Source organism: Sinocyclocheilus rhinocerous, unplaced genomic scaffold, assembly GCF_001515625.1.
Source record: "Sinocyclocheilus rhinocerous isolate Xijiao unplaced genomic scaffold, SAMN03320098_v1.1 scaffold1488, whole genome shotgun sequence".
In the NCBI taxonomy this organism is placed as follows: Eukaryota; Metazoa; Chordata; class Actinopteri; order Cypriniformes; family Cyprinidae; genus Sinocyclocheilus; species Sinocyclocheilus rhinocerous.
The window spans coordinates 2,048,443-2,057,742 of record NW_015633542.1 but is presented as its reverse complement, the minus strand read 5'-3'; the positions used below and the strand labels follow the sequence as shown (position 1 = coordinate 2,057,742).

General features: G+C 36.3%; 1 protein-coding gene across 3 annotated transcripts in view; it reads right to left on the bottom strand.

Annotated features, from left to right (window-relative positions):
• The window catches only part of gnb1b (guanine nucleotide binding protein (G protein), beta polypeptide 1b), a 28,284-nt gene that overhangs the window by 12,633 nt on the left and 6,351 nt on the right, over positions 1–9,300 (bottom strand). For 2 of the 3 annotated variants that reach the window (XM_016558008.1, XM_016558010.1), the window contains exon 1: positions 2,449–2,544. The exons of the other annotated variant lie outside the window; for it this stretch is intronic. The gene's annotated coding sequence lies outside the window, so the exon portion shown is untranslated. Of the gene's footprint in view, positions 1–2,448; positions 2,545–9,300 lie in introns of those variants that run through there. 3 annotated transcript variants of the gene reach the window in all.

The window sequence follows — 9,300 nt, the reverse complement described above, 5'->3', positions numbered from 1 at the left end:
ATATACACCACATGCTGTATTATATACCAACTAATAAATTACAGAACGTTTAGCAAACATTGAGGAATCAAATAAAAAAATAAAATAAAAGAGAGCCTCCACAGCGTAACGTGAGGTAAACAGCAAAGATAACAAGCTTTTCAAAATGAAAACAAAAAGAAAAGTAACACTAAACTTTTACTAACTAAAATGTTTTTTCCCCCACAAGAATACCAACATGTTCACCTTCTCTGGTTTAAGAAACGGTCTTTTACTTTACTTTAGCTTGAAAACCTTCCATCGTTTCCTCAATATTCGCATCATTTTTGCTGCGCGCACCTTCACGCTTGTGCCGATGCGGCGAGTATAAACCAGGCTCTACTACACTCAAGCGCTGTGCAGTTCAAATGAGTAGTGCGGTTTCGTTATGCTTTCAATTTCGTTTGCCGTTTGATGTTTCTCATAAAAACAGAGACTGACTGGATACACCGTTAACGAAATCGCCTGTGCATTAATTTGAAATATAATTATATAAAAATTTTGCAGTCACACCAGTGCGACCTCTAAAAAAAATTTGTCGCACCAGCAGGAAAAATGGTCACAGTCTGGAGCCCTGAAATAGGGTCATTTTAATTTCATCCAAAAGACTAATGGCAATCGACTATAACAGCTAGAATTAAAGGTTAATATGCTGCAATGTCCATAGTAAGAAACTATTCTTTGTCTGGTTTCCAGGATGAAATGTTGATTCCAAACAGCAATTCCTTTACAAAAATAAACGGACGCACTCTGAAACCCTTAAAGCCTGTCCGTTCTAATCTTGATTTAGAGCAAACGCACTCGACTGACAACAGCGAGTCCTTCTAGGCCAGCTCTCATCCTATTAGCGTTCCCAGCCAACAGCCGTGTTTTCACACCTCCCTCTCCACAGTGTCATTGACATAATCCTGGGACACGCTTGATTCAACTCCTTCAGGCAAATCCAGTTAAGACACACCGGGGACACTGATAGGAAGAGCAGCACCTATCCTGCTGACCCAAATCCTTCATGCGCTCAGAAAAACGGCTGATGAAGGCAGCTGTTTTAATGGGCCATCAGAGTGTACGCATCTAATGCTGGAGAAAGGCAGTTAAAGATGGGATTAATTTTAGAGGTACGCGAAGAGCAAGGAAAGGATCTGCATGCTGCAGGAGATACAATGATGGACAAACGTGTCAAATGAACGCATGTACAACTGTGGCACATTCATGGTCATGTGCACTGCAATGTGCTGTTACTCCACAGATATACTGAGGAAGATATGGATGAGTAAACAAGGCCAAGTTGCATTTATGGTCTATTCATTCAAGTACATACTATTACTGATAGCATATTACCACTTTAAAGTGCTGGTGCATACAAAAATTGACATCAAGGACTATAACATTTTCACTTTTTAAATGCATAGAGATTAACTTTGGGTCTTTAGCAGGCAACTGAACAACTAGTATATTTATATATTAAAAAAAAATAATAAAAAAAGGGGCCTTTTTGCACATCCCAATATTGTTTCATGTTCTACAAATGGGTGAATTGACCACTCTAGGCCAACATCGCATGACCTACTTTAGAAAAGAGTCATGAAAAATTACTTTTAATTCAAATATAGAACAATTTGCAGCAGCACAATATCTCAATTCTCAAGCAGCTTTCCCATTAGCCTAGTCTTAGTCGTCCTGATTTGAGCAAGATAAATGGAGGTTCAAGCTTGAGCAAAGACTGTCCAGAAGAACATCAAGACCAGGGAAGGGCTGATGGGAGAAAGGATGAAGAAATGACGATAATTTTCATGCTTTGGATCAGCTGTGGACCGTTAGGCAATGATCAATACTTTTGAGTGATATTAGCACTGCATAACGGAGAAGCCATACATATGCTCGTTACTCCCAGATGTCTGTGGTCGAGCAATCTAACTGGAGCACTAAAAATTTGGTTGGATCCATTTCCTGTAATTGCCATTGCACTCTGGTGCATTATGCCATGTCCTAATTGTGAAATCAATGATTCCATGTATGAAAAGTGAAAGATGGCTGTGTGAACGAGCAAGACGGATACGCTATTGGAAGAAAAATGCAGTTCTCGACAGTTTTCATGAACGTCACCCAATGAAAGAATTAAGCATCCCATGTAGGGTTTCTTGAGTGATCAAACGATTAAAGAACATTTAGGAAATTACACACATAGCAAACATAACTCAAAAACTGATAAAGGCAGCAGATAAGAAAACATACTTAAAACTCAACAAGACTAAGGATATGGTCTAAGCTAACAGAGACAAAATATTTTAAAGTATGTTGATGACGACAAGAAACGTTGCAAGTAACTTCCTGCTATTAGCTGAGAAATTCCTGAGACACCAGAATCACTGTCATGTGGCCGAGACCTTTAAAAGTTCCTTAAAGTTTCAGGTTGTACTCTGAATTTCTTACCTTACGTGGCTTGCACAAGGCTCCTTGTGTTTGACAGCCAGAAAATGTTTCTCTTGGTGAACATTTTATCATTTCCTATACACTTGCTTCTTCCTGATTGGCTGACCTCTTAAATGGGCCTGCATCAAGACAATACGCCTAAGTCCTCTAATCTTGCTGATCAAAATGACATGGCTACAAAAGGAAAGTCCCGCATCTCACCTTCAGTACAGCACAACTACTCAACCCAACATGAATATTATCAGAGAGGCACCAATAGTTTAAGTTTGGTGGATACGGATAGTGATCCGGGGGGACGACGACCTAATATTATTGCCATTTAATATCAATCTAATAAATGTGAAAAAAAAACTCAAACTACTATGTAAAAAAACTTGTGCTGTCAATCGATTACATTTTTAAAAAAATTATATTTAACCATTGACTATAGCCATTCAACATTACAGTATAATTGAGAGCTATCAATTTTAACATTAGACTTTAAAAAATAACTTCTAATTTAAGTGAACTTAGGGCTGGGCGATATAGTTAAAAAATGTATCAACTATATAATGTTTCATATCGTTCGGTATCGATAATTATTGACATTTTTTATAACCTTTTTTAAAACAGAGCAATAGAAATTTTTTTACATTTAACCACTGTATTTTTAAATTAACTCAATTTATTGAGACAAACAACAAATATTTTTTTGTTTTAACAGTCAAAAACAAATATCTAATTTCTAATGTTTTATATGCAGATTAAATAGGTTAAACTTTTGGCTTGTCTCCCGAGGCCACGGGAGGGCGCAATGAGCAAAATAATGCAGCACATTAAATTGTCAACGCAAGGAAGTAACTGTCTATAAAAAATGTGCATTACGTCTAAATTAGCTCAAATCAAATATAATTTCGAAAATTGCATAAACAAATATGAACAAAACAGCATCATGTATTTATGCTTTGCTTAAATGCATAAAATTGCTTAAAAGAGCCGAATCGCCCATCACACAGATTGCCTTTAAAGTCCGCATGAAATCAAAATTGACTTTATTTACTTTACTAGCGCACATTGCAAGTCTTAATTTGAATAGTTAATCCGTGCCAGTTAATCCGCTGAAAAAAAATTGTGTGTCTTGGTAATCTTTAATCAAAATCTGATCATTTGCTTCCGCTCTGGAATGGCATTCCTTTTCTGATGACGTCAGTTTGACGGCTTGGGCAGAATATCCTTAAACACACCCCTCCAACCGTTAGTTTGCTATGAGTGAGAGACAGAGAGGAAGAGCGCCAAAATAAAAACATGCCCTCTATTCAATATTCCGTTTCAGCTGGAAATACGTTACTACACTGAAATAAAGTCGGCAGCAACTTCCGGTTCACGCGGACTTTAAAAACATATGAGACGCAGTGAAAAGAAAAACCTCCACAAATTTGCGACGTGTTTTCTAAAAAAAACTGTTTAAACTGTTTTAACTTTGCATGGCCGTCTACATCTCTTGTGTGAGACGTGAGTGCAGCAGTCATATTTGTCCGTCTAGAAAATGCGCTGAATATGCGTTCCGTGTGAATGGCTTGGTTTCGGTTTTAACCTAATCAAGATCTTCTAGGCATTGAGCTTCTATATTTCTCTAATATTTTGAATGAATAATGCAGCAGCGGCGCGTCTCGTGGGCTAGACTAACAAAACATTAAACTACACCGTCACTTACATCACCGCATCTTGTGCTCCACTGATGATGCTCCCTGATGCACATCTAACATTAGATTGTACTATTTTTGCAAATGTTTATTTTAAATTCGACTAATATTCATTCTTTACTCAGAATCTCCTCATCACAGGCAGGCACAGCACTCATGTGTGTGTTTGTGCTGTCTGCGTCACTCATAGCACGTGCCTATATCGTGCACTATATCGAACATTTTTTATATCGTTATTGAAGAAGTTGTACCATCGATAAATATTGATACCGTTTTATCGCCCAGGCCTAAGTGAACTTAAAACAATCTTCACATAAACCCATTATAAAAAATGTCATATTTACCTGTGCCCTTCAGCAGAAATATACAGAAATTGAAAATGAAGTTATCAAACACTAAATTCTAAATTAAATAAAGATTAATCCTTAAAGCAACAAAAAAATTTTTTTTTTAATAATCCTTTGATTAATAAACTTCACAGCAGCTGATTATTAGGTTGTTTTGGCTGCTATTCCTTTGAGAGCTGCCGCTGTTGAACGTGGCATGGATCTGACACGCATCATATTTTCTCAACTCTTTTGACCTTTTCTGACCCACTTCAGGTCTTAAAGTCTCTATTAATGAGCTGACGAGTTAAATAGGGTGTGTTAGATGAGTGAGAGAGTGCTGGGGTGCTCCAGGACAATTTTGAAAACCATTTCAGAGACATGTTCTTAAATGTTACTCATGTAAAATATATTACATGCATGCACAGTTTTAAGGCAGCTTTAATCGTCTTTTTGTTAACTTCATGACTTAACGGACCACGACATTGCATGCACGTAGTTTATTTCATGCTTTGATATGAAAGGATACAGGCTACAGCGCGCACCGGCGTCTTTGTGCGTGCAATTGAAGAGCACGCGCTGCGAGCACAGTACCGTTTCCGCACTTGTTTGACTCGCACCTGGCGTTCTCAGTCGTTCTGCGACTGAATAAATGCACTTCTTGTCAAGAGAAAAAGTGACAGAAGCAGCAGTTGAGAGTGGGGTGGCCAACCCTAGCCCCGCACCTGCGTTAATGGTGTTAAATATTTTTTACGCGTTAAACTGAAAAAATTCAAATCGCCTGCGTTAACTATTCATGGTTCTATTCAACTATTCAAAGTTCTGCCAAAATTAATCAATTTTGACATCACTAAAAAAAAAACTAATTTTAAAATGTAATATCTTCCTTTTAAATCACAGCATAGAAAAGCTTAAAATGAAAAAAGGCCCTGAAAACAAAAGCAGAAAAAGATTTATAATTTTATTAGAAAACAGCATAGAAGTAAAAGCAAAATTAACTCAAATACTAAAAAAAAAAAAAAAAAAAACTCCGATATTAACAGCTTCCAATATTGACCTAATCATGCTAATGCAGATCACCTTTAAAAAGTCAAACAAAAATAAACAGCTGATGACCATTTATGAACTATTTATAACTATTTTTTCATTGAAAACAAAAAATGGAAATAATAAGCCTGGATATAACAGGCTTACAGTATCAGGTTAATCAGGACGATGCTGATCATTTAAAAAGGAAGATATAACAAATATTGGCTTATACTGATATTGTCATCAATATACACAAACATGATGTAGTTCAGTGTTACAAAGCCACATCATGAGCAGGGTTCACCTCTTCTTGTCTGCTAAAATTAAACTTCATTATGCATAAATACTGAATATTCTGTGCCAAAGCAGGGCTCCAGACTGTTTTTGCGACCATTTTTTCTGCTGGTGCGACTAATTTTTGGGAGTGGTCGCACTGGCGCGACCACCGCGTTATCCAACTCATAAGCGCTGCCATTTCTGTTACATTTGAGAAACATCAAAATGGCAAACGAAACGAAAGCAAAACTAAACCACGCTACTCGTTTGAGCTGCGCAGCGCGGACCGTTTATCAGCTCGGACCGCGACGCAAACAAACTTGCCCGAGCTCAGAACAGCTTTACTCAGGAGCCAAAGTTGAGATCGCGACACTGTTACTGCACAGATGCAACAGTGCTGCGAGACCCAGTGAGAAGCGTTTGAATTCGCCACAAAATGATATGGTTGCTGCAAGATCATGTGAGAATTATTCAAATTCTGCACAGAATTCTCTGTTATAAACAGCGCTGACATACATCAGGAAACCAGAAGTGGTAACAACTGTAACCATGGTGTTGTGGTAGAAATAGTCGAATGCATTACATCATTCATTTCAGGGTTTGTACAACCTTTTGAGAGAGAAATTCAAGCACTTTTCAATGACTTTCAAGCATTTAACAACTATTTCCAGTACTTTAAAGCTCTAAAATTATCCAGTTTGAATGTTATTTTTAATGGGATGACCAAAATATACTTTTATGGTCAACAAACTTACGTAAAATTAAAAAAAATACATCAAATCACAATTATAACCAGTAGACGGCAGCAGATTAGCATTTATTGGCTTATTAGTCATTAATTTCTACTTTTTCTTTATATTTTGAAATTATAAAATCACTATTATAAAATATCAAATCATCAAGAAATCAGATTTTGTCCGAATTTTACACTTTTTTTTTGTGCATGAAGTAAGAAAAGTCACAAAGTGCCTTGAAAAAAACGAGGCATTTGTTGCATCCAGTGGGGACATAATTACGGATTATAATGACTTATACTGTCTTTTTACGCGTTGCATCGCTCCGCGTAAACAAAACCATGTCTGCATTTGTGATCAGAGAAAAGACGTTTGCTACTAAATCACACAATCACTGCAGTTGGTCAGTTCCATATACTAGAAGAATAATGGTACATTTAATAAGAGTGAAATGTATACATTTTCTATATAAATTTTAGATTTTGCACCTGTTACTGTTGTTAATAAAAGTAAATTTTGTATGCATCTTAACTCAAGCTTAGTGTTTTACTGTCAAATCTGTATAAACAATAAACAAAAGCTCACCAAAATCTACATTGAGACATTTTTAGTGCACAAGATATTGGTTTCAGTACAAACAGTTATGTTAAAATAAAAGATTAATCTCTCACACAAAAATATATAATTTTATTTTAAATGACAAAAGTATTTCAAATTAAGATATACATCATTAAATGCCATTTAATAAGAGTGGAATATATACATTTTCTGTATAAAAATTTGATTTTGCACCTGTTACTGTTGTTAATAAAAGTAAATTTTGTATGCATCTTAACTCAAGCTTAGTGTTTTACTGTCAAATCTGTATAAACAATAAATAAAAAGAAAAATAAACAAGAAATTAACATGTAATATTATTAGTAACTGCACTTATTAATGCAAAACAATAGTAATTTTCTGATTAAATGATCTATATTTTAATACTCCCACACACCACTCCCAGCGCTACCAAACCTGCTCCTGGCGCCACCATCTGTAGAACATAGTGGCGCTTGTGCCACTGCTCTCAAATGTTAGTCTGGAGCCCTGCAAAGAATATTATAACAGATATATACCAGAGTATAAGATAGCACAAAGCAAAGTCGAATAGTTGAATGCACTAAGGCATCAACATGTGTTAGCAGAGCTCAATCTCACCCTCTCAACAAACACTTGATCAGAGTCAGCTGACTGCAGGACAAAAAGAGAGCTGTAAGAAATGGCCTAAAGGTGCCATAGACTGCGTATTTGCAGGTCACTTTAGGGCAAATCTTTCTTAGATCCTTTTAGAAAACATTTCACCAAAACCTTTGTAAATGATCCAAACACGCTAAAAGTGTTTTACTTGACAACGCACATCGCCGCTGATCTCCAAACAGAACTTTATTCTGTCAACATAAATTACTTCAACTGTTAGAGGATGATGCAGCTTATTAGGCATTAACAGAAGAAAAATAAAATGCATATCGCTAAAGCTGGATCATAGTAAAGACAGTAACCAGCACTATCACTATCCAAGCCTGTAATCCTAAAAGCTAAAATCCATGTACAGTAAATCTGTAATCCCTCTCAGTGTCACTCATGGAAAAACAGCGGTCCAGAGCTGGGCTTGCAGTCTAAGAATTTGTGGGACAGTTTTAAGAGCTTGCACTCTGAATTTAACCAGTTACTGAACTTTTATTACTTGTCTTAATTAGGGATGTAACGATTCACTCAACTCCGGGACAGCACTGGCGACATCTTCCAACTGAACCATAGCTAAGGTTTATCTAAAAAAGTCGCTAGGTTTGTCAGTATGAGTATTCTATGGAAAAAAGCCACTAAAAGGGTCTGAAAGCTGCTAAATCTAGTGCTAAAGTCGCGCTCGTGTGTTTGAGACGCGGGAGCTGATGGCAGGGGGCGGTGGATATTTGTGGCGGTCAATGTGGATATTGTGGATGAGTTCTTCTGTGTCATCACGTTCTATTAGTTCTACAGCTTCAGTTTCGGAACTTTCACGCTTAGTAACACATACAGCTGTTCCCTCACCACAGTGCAACACCCCTTTCAAACAGTGTCGCGTTCCGAACGTTGTTTAAGTGACATATATGTCGTGACATATCATAACAAAAATAAAAACCGGTATTCGGTATGAACCGGTATACTGCCCAGCACTAATTTAAAGTTTGTTTATGAAGTATTTACATAGACGTTCAACGTGGAAGAGCTTAAAGAGAGCACACTGAGCTTAATGGGAGCAGAAACTATTTTTTATACATTTCAAGTAATATTTATTAAAATGACAAGATTTTGCAAAATAAACAATCTAGGTCTTGTATTAAGTTTATACATATTTTATTATGAAAAAACTACTATTAACAATATCTATGAAATTATACTTTTTCTTATTGATGTCACACTGAAGCTGTGTGATTTTCATAGAAGTGTACCCTTTAAGCTCACCTTAAAATAATATGAAATCTTTAAAATAATACTGCAGTATAGTAGACCAGCAATAAACTGTTCATTTTTAATATTATGGATGTAAAAGTACTAGCCAGTAATGCCTGTGAAGTAATATATTAGCGTAGCACACAATCTTATACAGCTAGTCAGCTAACTGTGTTCTGTAGCATCTGCGCTATGTTGCTAAAACTATCTTTTGGATCTAACTGTAATTATTACCCACATCCAAGTTCCAGGTTATAATCTTCAAAAGTCTAAACATTAATCTCTTAATTTTACAGTAAGTAGTGAAACTTACCCAAAATAAAGGCTTAAATATCT